Raw genomic sequence first — 15723 nt, 5'->3', positions numbered from 1 at the left:
CCTCATCCAGTTATGGCAATTGAAGGCAGATCGGAGAAGGGGAGAAAAAGCTCAATGAACATCTGCTTTTCCTGATGTTGGTCACTCCCTGACTTGGGAGATGAATTTGGTTGCTATCATTGTTGCTGACTGAAGTGGCAGTTGTCAGCTTCCAAGAAATAGAATAGAATCAGAGGTGCTATTCATCAGGTTCTGACCAGTTCTGAAGAGCCAGTAGCGGAAATGTTGAGTAGTTTGGAGAACCGGTAAATGCTACCTCTGACTGGCCCCACCCCCATCTATTCTCTGCCTCCTGAGTCCCAGCTGATCGGGAGGAAATGGGGATTTTGCAGTAACATTCCTCTGGAGTGGGGTGGGAATGGAAATTTTAAGTATCCTTCTCATGCCACACCCACCAAGCCACGCCCACAGAACCGGTAGTAAAATTTTTGAATCCCACCACTGAATAGAATAGAGCTGGAAGGGACCTTGGGGTCTTCTAGTCCAGCCTCCTGCTCAAGCAGGAGAATCTATACCAAGTGATTATCTAGTCTCTTATTAAAAACCTCCAGTGTCGGAGCACCCACGATTTCTGAAGGCAAGCTATTCCACTGGTTAATTGTCCTCACTGTTAGGAAGTTTCTCCTTAATTCCAGGTTGCTTCTCTCTTTGATTAGTTTCCAACCATTGTTTCTTGTCACCTGCCCTCTGGTGCATTGGGGAATAATTTGACCCCCTCTTCTTTGTGGCAGCCCCTCAAATACTGGAATACTGCTATCATGTCACCCCTAATTCTTCTTTTCTTTAGACTAGATAGACCCAAAACCTGCAGCCGTTCTTTAGAGGGCTGCTAAACATGACGGTCCCAAGGTGGCTGCTTCTCCTGTCTTCACTTTTTGTATAACACTGCTGCCAAGTTTTTAAATTTTTATATGGTTAAAAAAAGGGAAAGTATTAAATACATGGTGATGATATTAACTGCATGGAAGTAGTCATAATTAATTAAGATTACCAGTTAAATTACATGAGGTTTGTTTGTTTTGTGTTTGGTTGTGAGGAGGTTGGTATTTACCAACAGCTGAATGTACTCGGGCTATATGGAGTAATTCCTTGCAATATGTTAATTTCTTTTTAGTTCCAGATCAGATATGAGTACAAGTTGAACTCGATAAACACAATGACTTCACTTCATGCTCCGCACCCCATCTTTTGGATTGCCAGTTCCTAGAAAGACCAAGTTGAACCCTCAACTCCCCCAAATGGTGCACTGCCTTGTCTAAAGGGCTGAAATTGGCTATTTCTAGGCTTCAATTCATATGAAAATGGGTTTTATCCAGGGGTGAAATCTAGCAGGTTCTGACAGGTTCTGGAGAACCGGCAGTGGAAATTTTGAGTAGTTTGGAGAACCGGCAAATACCACCTCTGGCTGGTCCCAGAGTGGGGTGGGAATGGAGATTTTGCAATATCCTTTCCCCAGGAGTGTGTGGGAGGGAATGGAGATTTTGCAGTATCCTTTCCCTGCCATACCCACCAAGCCACGGCCACAGAACTGGTAGTAAAAAAATTTGGATTTCACCACTGGTTTTATCCACACATAGAAGTGATAACAACCAAGCTAAAAGATTCCTGTGGAATTTGTCACTTCAAGAAAGGCTTTTGCGGTTAAAACCTGTATTTAATTATCCTGAATTAGAATCTAGTCTCATAAACAAGTTCACATTTTATTGTTTTCCTCACTTACATTATTTCTGAATCGTCAAAGGTACAGTATTGTGGCATTTGTCATGACACTGAACCATGGGATTATGTATTTGACTCCGCAGACAAAATAGGAATGACAGATATGATTTCATTGAAGCAATGTTAGCACTGAGAAAAGGCTGGCTGAGACATATTTCTAAAACACATTTTTTATCTAGCAGATATTCCGGATAACCAACCTTTTTGTCTCTGAGTGCAGGACTGATATGGGCTGTTTTGACTGTTTTCTGATCTATTCAAACATTGGGTTACAAACGAGGTCATGTTTATATTAGAACTGGGAAGCACTTTGGATTTGATTTGACAAAGGGATTTTTGAATGTGCAGAGGCATAAATGTAGTAGTTGTATTTTATCCCTTAAACAACAACGCCTTCTCATGAGGTTACCAAAAGAGGCAGTTGCAGTGCGATCCAAGTAAAATGTATAGCTTTTTAAAAAGAACTGCAAGTTGCTATACAGGTAGTCCTCAACGTACAACCACAATTGAACCCCAAATTTCTGTAGTAAGTGAGACAGGTGTTAAATGAATTTTGCCCAGTGGTGGGTTTCTACCGATTCTATCTGGTAGTGGCAGCAGCAGTGGGAGGCTCCGTCCACCCACCTACCTAGGTGTCATCATACGCCAACTCCCCAACCTCCGGACCTTTAAGCGCGAACTTAAGACTCTCTTCTTCCATCGTGCAGGGTTGGCCTAATTGCAATTTTAACAGGGGTGGTTTTTATTAGGGTCTATTTTATATTTTATTAGTTTTAAATTATGGGGCCAATTTTGGAATTAGATTTTTAATACTGTTCTTAATCGTTCGTTTCTGTAAAATTTTTATCTTGGCTGTAAACCGCCCTGAGTCTTCGGAGAAAGGCGGTATAAAAGTGTGATAGATAAATAAATAAATAAATAAATAAATAAATAAATAAATAAATCATGGACGCTCTGCGCATGTGCAATCGTGTTGTGTGCACTCACATTTGCGAACCAGTAGCAAAGGTAAATAAATCCCACTACCGGTTTTGCCCTATTTTACGACATTTCTTGCCACAGTTGCCAAGCGAATCACTGTAATTGTTAAGTTAGTAACACTGTTGTTAAGGGAATCTGGCTTCCCCATTGACTTTGTTTGTCAGAAGATTGCAAAAGGTGATCACATGACCCCAGGACACTGCAACCATCATAAATATGAGTCAGTTGCCAAGTGGCTGAATTTTGATCACATGACCATGGGGATGCTGCAACAGTTGTAAGTGTGAAAAACGGTCATAGGTCACTTTCTTCAGTGCCGTTGTAACTTTGAACAGTCACTAAATGAACTGTTGTAAATTGAGGATTACCTGTATTCATGTATTTACAACATAATACACACATTTGGGACCTTTATATATAATTTCAATAATTCTTTCCATTGTCTCTGTCAAATACAGTTTCGTCTTAGATGCATTAATTTTCAGATTTTTATGCCTTGTTGTTTCATACAATCTACTTAATATTCACCACACGTCATTTTGATTCTTGGCCAGTCTGTATTCATAAGTACATATGCATTCCTTACATACATTCAACAATGTATTTTGAATAAACCTCCTCATTTCGTTGACTGCTACATGCGGTTATTTAATAAGCATCCCATTTACTCCTATACATGTTTTACTTTCATTCTATATTGTTCTTATCATGGCTCTAGCATTTTAAATATTAAATGAGAAGCTTTAAGTTTAGAAACTACCAAAAAAATGACATTTTGTGAAACTCTTCGGTTAAATTAAATTTGATTAGACTTCGCTGAAAAAAAAAATCTTAATAATATCAGCATTGTTTAAATCTGAAGAAATCATTGTTCAGTCAGTAAAACAAAGAATTCTTATTACAGTTATTTTAGTTAATGGTATATGTGATCGTTATTTCAGCTTTCAAAATGATATTTATTATACATCTTCACCTCCGCCCACCTTCCTTCTTCCTTAAATGTCAGGATGACATGGGAAGAAATGAGTCATTATTGTCTTGGTTAATACAATGTCAAGGAACCTATTATAAGTACCTAAGAGCTCTCAAATATCTTAATTATATTATGATGGGGCAAATTTTAAAGAAAAAGAAAAATACCTGCCCCAATAATTGCCTTAAACGGGACTCAGGAAGAAATAGTATAATTCTGGATATATTTTTAAATGAGGTTCTTAACTTGAATGATTAAATTTGCTTCAAGTCCTCCTCTCTCACCTGTTTTTAATAAGAATAACAATCTGATTTCTCATTTAAAAAATTCAATAGGATTTTGAAGAAGAAGGAAAATAGGAATGTTTGCCCTTTGTTTTCATTTGCAGTTTTTAAAAAACAAGTACAGCACATGTACTGTGTATAGAGTGCTTTGCATAGTAATGTAAAAATATATGTATGTGTGTGTGTGTGTGTGTGTGTGTGTGTATATATATATATATATATATATATATATATATATATATATATATATATATATATATATATATATATATATATATATATAAACAACTGAGCTCCAATTTCTGAGGTTTTATAATCTAAATAGGGGTGTCTCCAAGGCATGGTCAAAATAGATGATGACAGTCCAAGCCCTGCATGTTTATATGGACCATGCAACATCCATAAAAAGCAAGGAATTTGCAGTCACCATCCTGTCTTTTTTGTTGTTGTGCAAGGTTTGCCACCAACCATATTGTGAAGTCTGCGGATAATACAACAGTAGCGGGCCTTATTCAGGATGACAAGGAGAGCGCTTACCACAAGGAGGTTAGACGGTTTGGCGAACTGGTGTAATAAAAATGGCCTCATCTTAAAAGTGTGAAAACTAAAAAGATCATGTAGAAAGTCAGCTGCCATCCACCATCCTAAAGAATGAGATATTTCGGGGAATATTAAAAAGGCAGGATAGAATATTTTCCCTAAAGGAGAAATGGGGAAAAAAATCTTAAGGAAGGCAGAAACCAGCACCAGTCTTGTCATGTCCCCCTCCCCCTCCGACGACCGGGTCAAGGAAGTCCGTATCAAACGTGGCAACGAAGCCTCTGCAGCTTGCCAAATTCCTTTGAGGTTTATCAGGGCAGGCAGGCGTCCAAGTTGTGACTTCAGCGATAGAGTCCAATATCAGCAAACTAGATGAGACTTTGCTTGATTCAAGGTTGGAATGCCAAAAGCAGGTCCTTTATATAGGCTGTGGGATGTGGCTCCATGACTCAGCATTTATCCAGGCCTGCCCCTCCCTTCCTTCTGCTGGCGTCACTTCTCAGATCTCCGAAAGCAAGGATCCTCCCACTTTGAATTCTCTTCAGCTGGATCTGCTGTCAGTAATTCCAGCACGTGGCTGGCTTCCTGCTCACACGCTGTAGGAGTGAAGTTTATCGGCCTTGTCTGTTCACTCCTGACATCCTCTCCGGGCATGGGGCCAGGGCCAGGGGCTGGAGGCATGACAGGCCGTTCATCTTCATTATCAGACTCGGAGTCTGATAACAGGCCCGGGTGGAGATGGGAGGGGCCCGGCTGAGGAGAGGAGGGAGGATGAGGCACAACAAGTCTCCCTGCACCAGGCAGAAACTGAGGAGGCCAGCTTTTGGAAATGCAGGTTTGTTAATCCATTCAGAAAGACTGGGTCAGACAGAAACTCCAGATAAGCAATTAGGCAAGACAAGATTAGCGCAAACACCTAGGATTTGCATTTCCTCTTTTGCCTATAGAGCCAGCCTACATGACCCCATAGAAATCAAAATGGTATACCTCCCCCTCTCTCAACTCCATTTTTTCAGTTGTCCCAGAACTGCACGCTGTGTGTGTGTGTTGGTTCTGTTCACCAATAAACATAATCTTTCTTTCCAATCAGCCTCCATTTTATTCCCAGCTTGGAACTGGAACTGGATTTTTCTTCCAATAATCATTGTCGATTTCAGAAAAGGCAGGCAGAGCCATACACCTCTGTGTATTAATAATTCACCTATGGAGGTGGTTATCACCATCAGGTTTATTTATTTATTTATTTATTTGATTTCTATACCGCCCTTCTCCCGAAGGACTCAGGGCGGTGTACAGGCAAGAATAAAACAGACGGTACAATATACAAATTTAAAATGCAGTTAAAAAACTTATTTTAAAATTGGCCTGAGAAATAAAATATGTAATAAGCTAAAAAACCCCATTTAAAATTAGTTAATAAGAATTTAAAAATTTGTTAAAATCAATTTAAGCCAGCCCCGCGCGAATAAAAAGATGTGTCTTCAGTTCGCGACGGAATGTCCGAAGGTCAGGTATTTGGCGTAAACCCGGGGGAAGTTCGTTCCAGAGTGTGGGAGCCCCCACAGAGAAGGACCTTCCCCTGGGGGCCGCCAGCCGATATTGCTTGGCGGACGGCACCCTGAGAAGTCCCTCTCTGTGAGAGCGTATGGGTCGGTGGGAAGCATGTTTGTAACAGCAGGCGGTCCCGTAAGTACCCAGGCCCTAAGCCATGGAGCGCTTTAAAGGTAGTAACCAACACCTTAAAGTGCACTCGAAAGGCCACAGGTAGCCAGTGCAGTCTGCACTGCACAGGTTTCTGGGTGTGCCGCTAATAAGAAGGCTAGCTTGGTTGCTCAACAGTGAGACACTGGTGAAACAAGCACAACAGCCCCTGCATTTTTTGTATCACATGAGAAAAGTACATCTTCCTTCCCCTTTCCTTACCACTTTCTATAGAGGGATGATTGAGAGCATCCAGTCATATTGCATTACTGTCTTGTTTGGAAGCATTACTGCTTCAGACAGGAAGGCGGTGCAGAGAGTGGTGAGGATGGCAGAAAAGATTATTGATAGTTCACTTCCTTCTATCTAGGACATGGTATATAAGTGATGCTTGAGCAGAGTATGCAGGATTGTCTGGGATGCTACACATCCTCTTCACAACCTGTTTTCCTTCTTACCTTCTGAGAGGAGACTTGTGGTATCCAAAGCAGAACATCCAGATTCAGCCACAATTTTGCTCTATACATTATCAACCTTATGAAGTCTCAAGTTTCCTCTTTCTGCTATGAATTCAAAATGGACAGTGATTAATGATTGTGTGTGTGTGTGTGCTTGTAGCATATATATATATATATATATATATATATGTGTGTGTTATGTATGTGTATGGGTAGATATTTACTTTCTTTTGAGAGCAGGCAATGGAATTTCATTTTCAATGTGTGCCAGCATGCTTAGAGTAAAAAATGACAACAAAGGTTATCTTAATCTTAATCTTAAATCTTAATCTTTTTTAACATACTCTGTGGCCAAAGAGGGGATGAAAGCAGCACTCAAGAAAAACAACAACCAAGTAAGAGGCAACCAAAAGGTGGAATGGGGGATGCCTGAATTTAAAAAAAAAAATCTTTTATCTCACAGGAGTGAAGGTTTAAATCCAACAGGAAGAATTTGAAGGATATTATCATGTCCTGAGAGATAAATTCATTCCAAGAAGCTATTTTAACTGATTAATTTATGGTTAACCTATTGTAGAGCAAACAACAGCTTTCTAGTGATTTTCTTACCATTTCCTCAGACTCCTGAGCAGATTCTCCCACCCTCAAAACTATTTTTTTCTTTTTGGCTGCAGAAATTCCAATCATGGGATTTCTGAAATTGGAGAAAACCATACGCAAGCCATGGTCCCATATAGTTCTTGTTACTCTGCCTTTATTTCTTCAAGTCAGTTTTGACTCCTGGTGGTTGCCTTGGACTTACTGCAGTTTTCTCTTGGCAAGGTTTTTCAGAATTGGTTTACCATTGCCTCCTTCCTAGGGGCTGAGAGAGAGTGACTGGCACATGAACACCCAACTCATTTTGTGCCTAAGGCCTGACTACAACTCACCACCGTTTGTAGCCTGGGGTCTTCACCAAACAGTAAACAGACTGCTAAAGGTTTGGTATATGAATGAGTTGGTCCAGCAGCTCATAAAACAAAAGGAGGCATTTATGATGTCACGGGGATTAATTCTTAGGATTAAAAAAAAGATGGGGGGAGGGGAACCCATCCATAATAAGCAAAAGTTCAACCTATGAATCATAAACTCTAAAAATAAGACAGATCAGGAACAAGTGATTCATATAGGTTAAACCACAATTCGTATGCAAAAAAAAAAAGGAAAAAAAAGGCTTGCAATTCTATTTTACCTTTTCTCTTCTTTATTTTCCTCTGTAAGGAAAGACAGGGAGAACTTTCATTCTCTTCAGCTCTGTGAGATCTTGGCGCCTCTCTCCTCCCAGGAGAAAAATAAATCTTGGATGATGACTTTCCAAATAACTATAACTTCTTCAGAGAGACATCCGATGTCTTGGTTCTTACCTGCTGCTTTGTTAAACAGCCATTAGGAGAATACGCAGGGGAAATCTGTTCAGGCTGAGCTCTACCAATACTTTGTCAGAAAAATTCTAAATGTTTGAATGAGACAAATCATTGGCACAGGACAAGCTGGAGGAAATTCCTAAAGGTTATAGCACCCTATCCAGCAGAGGATTCTGGCTACCCAGCATCATCTGGATAGAAAAAGAGCTTCAGTTATTGTAATATTAATTTAACATTCAAATAGACTTGGCATTATCATCTCTCTCTTTCTAAAATGGCCTTATAATAACTGCCTATAAAATAAATATCAGTCTGGAAAAGATGGCAGTCTTAATACTAAATGATCTTAGCGTATTCGGTACACAAGGAAATATATTGACTATCCTAGTCTTTGTTACAGTCGTTAGATTTTCATTGACTACAATAAAAATAAAATAGGAAGCTGCTGTATCCCATGTCAGACAAGGATTGGCTTTCACTCTGTATTAGAGTGGTTAGCTCAGTGTCCTCCAGATGTGCTTGGACTTTACTATTTCAGGGAAATATCTATGTGTGTGTGTGTGTGTGTGTGTGTGTGTACACACGCACACACGCACACACACACACACACACGTATGTATGTATATATACGGTAGCAAGTTGAATAAGACTGGTGAATTCTGACTGGCAGCACCTTTTCAGGATTGCAGAGAAAAGTGGACAGATTAGGAGGATGAAATGGAATCTGGAAGAAGTGTTGAACATTTTCTTCTATATCTCAAGGCTATCACTTCTGAACCACATTAAAATTGATTTGATTATGTTGTATCAAGTTGGCCTTGACTGTTAGTGACAAAATAGATAAGGTTTTCTCCATGATATTGTCCCCACCCTGGTTTTTCAGGTCTTCCAATAATTCAGTTGTTGCTGCTGTAATTGAGTCTATCTGTCTTGCTGCTGGTTGACTCCTTTCCTTTCCTTCTACCTTTCCCAGCATTATAAACTTCTCTAGAGAACTACCCAATGTTTCCAAAATACAATTTGAACCTGGTTATTTGTCCAAGTAAGAGCTCTGGGCTGATGTATTTGATGATCTATTTGTTTGTCTTCTTCCCTATCCTTGGCATTCTCTCAAGTCTTCTCCAACAGAAAGTTCCAAAGTGTCAATATACTTTCTATCCTGTTCTTTAAAGTCTGGCACTACTATTAAATATTTTAAAAAACTTAGCTACTAGAAAACTTCCAACCTTATAAAACAGTTTTACTGCTACTGCTACCACTGTTGCTATTCTATTGGTACGTACATAACAGTGGTGGGTTTCAAATTTTTTTACAACCAGTTCTCTGGGTGTGGTTTGGTTGGCATGGCATGGCTTGGTGGGTGTGGCTTGGTGGGTGTGGCATGGGAAGGATACTGTAAAATCTCCATTCCCTCCCCATTCCAGGGGAAGGTTACTGCAAAATCCCCATTTCCTCCCCATCAGCTGGGACTTGGGAGTCAGAGAATAGATGGGGGCGGGACCAGTCAGAATTTTTACTACTGGTTCTCTGAACTACTCAAAATTTCCGCTACCGGTTCTCCAGAACTGGTCAGAATCTGCTGAAACCCACCTCTGGTACATAGGTAATTTCCTCTAAAGGTGGTGTTCTTTTCCAGGTTGAAGTCATGTTGTGTTTGGATTATAAATCAAGCCAAGAGTCAGTGTAACATTCATAGAGCAAGTATGGTTTAAATTTATACATGAGTCTTCTTAATCCTGGCCTAGCTTCTTTACTAGGTAATCATTGGGTCTTCTTTGCAATTATTTTCCTGGATTTGGAAAATAAGCAATACAAGTTGTTATTGGTTCTTCATGGTATTTTTTATTCCTTTCAAATGCCTTTATATATATATATTTATATATTTACACACACACACACACACACACACACACACACACACACACACCTATGTATGTATGCATGTATGTATTTGTATTTAAAAATAAGCTCCCATTAGGGAGAATGAAATAAATGGGGCTTTACAGTTGCAGCACTTTAGAGTATTTTTTTTTTCATATATTGGATTTTTGGGTGAAAACTCTCAGGTCTATTAAAGTCTTGGATGTTGCAAATCTTGTTACTGCCCATAGCAAATATTCAGCTGTATGTGAGAAACTGATTTCGATAAGGAGCATGTACAATGCAATTCAACACAGAAGTTAGACACAGCACTCATCAAAATACTTATTTGATAAATTTTGAAACTTTTCATTAAACAAAACAAAAACAAAAAACTTTCTCCTCTTCCCTATATAAACTCATTAGAACTACTCAAATTAATCAAGGGATAAACTTATACAGCATTCTCAAGAAGCTGCATTGTTTCTTATCGATCTCATTTTCCCACTTGTGGTTATAAAGAATTTCTTAATTCTGACTAGGCATAGCCAGTGATCGTTGTTTTAGTTGATCTATTTCTTTCTATCCTAACAGTTGCTTTGCTTTACGGTGTCTGATAAGCCCTGAAAGTGACACCATTTCTAATCCTCCAACCTCTTGATTGCTGATGCAGCAATCATCACTAATCTAAAGACTCTTCAGCAGAAACTCACAGGAAAGCTGCCCTGTCACAGTCAAAGACACAAGTGTTGATTTCCCTGGGCATGAACCTAATCAAATGCTAGGTTGCTAAGTTCTCATCATAAAACTCATAAAAATGAGTCCTGCCATTTCCATTGGTCAATCAACTCTATTTATTTAGTTTTGCTTCTCTGATTCCTCTTGAAAGTGTTCTCTTTCAAGGTTAAGATTGCTGTCAAAGACAATGATTGAGACCTTCTACCTCAAGAGTAGTGCAAAAGTAGTTTTTTATGGGTCAATATCCAATCTTTCTAGTAATTCATTTATTGCTGAAATATTTGAAACTTATATATCTCTGTCTCTGTCTGTGTCTCTCTGTCTCTCTCTTTCTCTAATCTCTCTCTCTGTCTCTATCTCTCTATCCATATCCATATCTATATATAAAGCCTCTTTCCATTTTTGCTTTTGTTCAGAAATAAGAAAAGGTTTAATGTTATTGAATGAGCAATCTATGACCAAGGGAAGTTGAGAAAGCATGACTGCGCCCATTGATCTCATCCTTCTAACTCATCATTTAGGAATGTTCCAATTGTATAGCAAAGGAGTCATCCTGTAGTCTATAGATAGTTTTGATTAGAGAGACAAAGCATTAGGATAGCTCAGCTTAGTTAAGGTTTCCAAAGCCAATGCCAGAATAGAATTGGCAGGTCACTTATTATAAAATATAAATATGGCTGTGTTGGGATATTAAAGGAATATGGTCATTAAATGAACTTTTTGGCAGCTTCTGTGTGCTGCAGCTGCCAGAAAAGCCAACACAGTCCTAAGCTACACCAATAGAGGAATAGCATCAAGATCATGTGAAGTGTTAGTACCGCTTTATAATGTCTTGGTAAGACCACACTTGGTAAGACTCCCTTCTTTGTTCTGGCTGCTGTACATCCAGTTTTGGTCACCATAAAAACAATGTTGAGACTCTAGAAGTGGAGAGAACAGCAACAAAAATAATTAGGAGACTGAAGACTAAAACATATGAAAAATGGTTGCAGGAACTGGGAATCTCCAGTCTAATAAAGAGAAGGATGAAGGGTGACATGATAGTAGTTTTGCAATATCTAAGTGATAGTCACAAAGAAGAAAGGAGTAGCCTCCAAAGCACCTTGAAGGCAAGACAAAAAGTAATAGGTGGAAAGTTATCAAGGAAAGATCCAATTTAGAACTAAGTAAAAATTTCCTGACAGTGAGAACAATTAATCAATGGAATGAGTTGTCTCCAGTAGTTTTGGGTACTCCATTACTAATGGCTTTTAAGAAGAGATTGGACAGCCATTTGTCTGAAATGGTATAGAGTCTCTTGCTTGAGGAGGGGTTGGACTGGAAGACTTCCAAAGTCCCTTCCAACTCTGTTATTCTGTTGGAAAAACTCTGTTCTGTTATTATTTAATCTTAAATGGCCTATTAGTGATATCTTCTTAGTGTCATTTGGGAGCAATTCCTTATTATGTGATATACTTCACATTTTGGATTTACAGATTTTTCAAAACAATATGGCAATGGCGGTGATGGAAGCGCTTGAGAAAGTCAGGACACACTTAGACATTAAAGAAATAGGTAAGGTAATTGGGTCAAGAGGAGAGGGAACACAATAACTTGGAACAGGCAAAGAGATTTTTAAAACCAGTTTTGGACTGAGACGAGATGAAAGCAATTTCAAAGGAACGTGGCATAAGATAATGTAATTTCTTAATAACATCAGAAATGTTTAGGGGAATGTGATGATGAAATCTTAATTGGGATGCCCATAAAGCAACAGTGTAGTGATTGAATTTAAATGTCACCACTGAGCAAAGTATATCTAGTGGGTGATCTAGTAAGCAGAGGCAGACACCCAGCATCGTACTCTAGATAGAACATTGAATAAATCGTAGACTTCCTTCTTTGTTCTGGCTGCTGTACATTTGTTGGATGTAAGAGTGAAGCCAGACTGCTGAAGTTACCTGGCCCATTCAAAATGATTGATACCCAAACCAGGGAAAGAGTGATTAAGGAAGATATAAGAGTTTTATTGGTGCTCACAACACAGTAGTGAAGAATACTATAAAGTCTATTTATTACTGTCTTCCTTTGGATGTTTAGATCACTAAGTGCAAGTTTTACTTTCCCAAGGGGGGGAAAAAAAGGGTGACTGTATGAGCATGGTGTGTATGCTTTTCCTTCCTTTCCTGTCTTGAGTGTGACTTTGCTGGCCACATCATCTTTATCTCCTTTTTGTTATTCTGGCAGTGCTGTCAGAATAGCTAGCCTTCTTCAACTGCTGCTGGTGTTCTAGAAGTGCTGCTTTCCCATCATGGTGACATCACTGGAGGGCACTTGTGGGTGTTTGCCATGACAGAGCCTGACACTCAGAGGTTGACTTCTTCCAGGGACCATGTGAGGATCAAAAGTGAGTCTCTGCCCGGCAGCTTCATTATTTTTGCTGCTATAAAATCCTAGGAAAGGAAGGCAGGCTGCCCTTGAGAAACAAGGCGAAGTTTGCCTCTGTGATGATCTTAGACAGATTTTGCCTGTGCCATTTTGTAAATTTACCCTCCAATCACAGAAGTACACCAGCCACTATAACGTCAAAATCTAATGGGGTTATAAAAAGCAGCAAGTCTCTAAAGCTCAAATCAGCCCTGATTAAGTATGAAAAAGAAATCTGTCTCCTTTTGACTGAGGCATTGTCTGTCTGGAGATATTAGCATTTCATCTGTTCTGATGTCAGCAGCAAGAGAATATTCTTTTAGAAGCATAGCTTTGAATTGTCATAAATGGCTTCTAATTCATATCCCTCTCTGCCATTGATTACGGAATATTTAGCTCATCATCTTCCCTTTTGGATTCAGGGCTGGTTGCTCTTAGCTCTTGTTTCAGGTTCCTTATTGTAGCAAGGAAGAGAGAGAAAGAGTGGACCAGGGGTGAGATGCTCCCAGATCGGACTGGCTTGCGGGATCCGGTAACAATGGTGGCTGCTGGTTCGGAGGACCGGTAGCAAAAATCCCTGGCCCCACCCTCCTGTCTCTGCTGAGCCCCACCATCAGCAGAGGGTTTTTTTTTACTTTTAAAAGAAGGTTTTGCTTCAGCCAAAACATGCCTTTAAAAGTAAAAAAAAGCCTTTGAGGATCCCGCCCCTCAGCTGAGATCGGCAGAGCCTTTAAACTTAAAAAAAATTAAAATAAAGGCTACTCTGGGGATCTCACCTGAGTTCCTCATCAGCAGAACCTTAAAAAACATGTTTTCTGTAGAAAACATGTAGAAAACCTCCTTTTAAGAAAGTCTAAGGCACTTACCTGATTACTGATCGACCTCATGGCTTTTTTCCCAGCCGGAAAGCCCCAGTTTCATTTTCAGCACCAGACAGAACTAATCTAACTTAGCTAATTCATTTCATCACTGAGTGATTAATGCTGGCTGGCTTTGCTGGCTAAGGAACTCTGGGAATTGAAGTCCACAAACCTTAATAATAAAATAAAATATTTGTGCAGGTTTCTGAGATTTGGTGTGTTTCAGTAGTGTTTCACTCTAACTACACAAACACACAAAATCTCAGAAAGCTGTATGTGGTATTGTGTGTGTGTGTGTGTGTGTTGTGTTGTGTGTGTGTAAAGTGTGAAAGTTGGTTTTTGAGCTTTTTGTGGCTGTGTGAAGTGTGAAGTGCAGCTGCTATTAAATTGTGTGTGAGTCAGTTGTGTTGTGTTGTGTTGTGTGTGTGTAAAGTGTGAAAGTTCGTTTTTGGTACCTCATTGTTTTTTTATACTTTGTTTATTATTTTTATTATTTATTGTTATTGACCATGCCCACCCAGCCATCTGACCACCAAGCCGCACCCACCAATTAAGCCACACCCACAGAACTGGTAGGGAAAATTTTTAGATTTCACCCCTGGGGTGGACTATCAGAAATGAGCTCAGTTGCAAAATAAAATATTTCTGGCATGTGAACTGTTGCAATGTAACATAAGAAAGTAAAAAGCAGCTTCGGTGCAATTCTACCAAAATCAGTTTGAGCATTTAAGAAGAATCGGTATGTCCAATTCACCATTCTTTTTCTACCAGCAGTGAAGTAGTCTCTTGAAAAGCTATGTGCTTATTTATCTAAAAATAGCATTTTAAAATGCGTTTTTGAGTTACCAGTGCTGTTTGTCATGGATGTTTCCCCTATTTTCAGTAGCATCACTTATATCTCTGCAGTTTTTAAGTCAAAGAGTCAAAAAACTATAGGCGGAATTTAGTTTACAAATTGTAAATTCTTTTTACAAAAGCTTTTTACATCTTCTTTGCTAACCTCCTGTCTTCTTAGCCAAAAAGCACAGCTCAAGTTTTCTAACAGAAAAAGATACAAATCCAATTAATGAAAACACAAAATTAATGAATGCTTACAAACTTCAAGTTCTTTTAAAAATGATCATGAGATAATTATTAAAAGGATCAAAAGTTCAAGCTCAAGCTCAAACAAAAATAGATGGAAAGCCAGTTTGGTGCAAGGTTTAAGGTGCTGGCCTAGAAACCAGGAGACTGTGAGTTATAGTCCTGCTGTAAACATGAAAGCCAGCTGGATGACTTTGGGATAATCATTCTCTCTCATTCTGACACATCTCACAAGGTTGTTGTTTTGAGGTGGGAAGGAAGGGAAAAGTGCAAGTAGTCCTCAACTTATGATCACAGTTGAGACCCAAATTTTGGTTGCTAACTGAAACCTTTACTAGGTGAGTTTGTCCCATTTCTTTCTTGCCACACTTGTTTGTCCCATTTCTTTCTTGCCACACTGAAGTTTTTAAATTAGCCAAATTGTTGTTAAATGAGTCGTAATAAATGTTTCACTTAGCAACCAAAATTTGGGTCTCAATTGTGACCATAAGTTGAGGACTACTTGCACTTTTCTCTTCCTTCCCACCTCAAAACAACAACCTTGTGAGATGTGTCAGAATGAGAGAGAATGATTATCCCAAAGTCATCCAGCTGGCTTTCATGTTTACAGCAGGACTATAACTCACAGTCTCCTGGTTTCTAGGCCAGCACCTTAAACCTTACACCAAACTGGCTTTCCATCTATTTTTGTTTGAGCTTGAGCTTGAACTTTCGATC

General features: G+C 39.2%; 1 long non-coding RNA gene across 1 annotated transcript in view; it reads left to right on the top strand.

Annotated features, from left to right (window-relative positions):
- LOC131190705 (uncharacterized) overlaps positions 1 to 15723 on the top strand; it is a 138691-nt gene that overhangs the window by 10799 nt on the left and 112169 nt on the right. The window lies entirely within an intron of this gene.

This window comes from Ahaetulla prasina, chromosome 1 (genome assembly GCF_028640845.1).
Source record: "Ahaetulla prasina isolate Xishuangbanna chromosome 1, ASM2864084v1, whole genome shotgun sequence".
NCBI classification, from domain to species: Eukaryota; Metazoa; Chordata; class Lepidosauria; order Squamata; family Colubridae; genus Ahaetulla; species Ahaetulla prasina.
The sequence above is the reverse complement of the archived record's forward strand: the minus strand, read 5'-3'. Positions and strand labels throughout refer to the sequence as shown.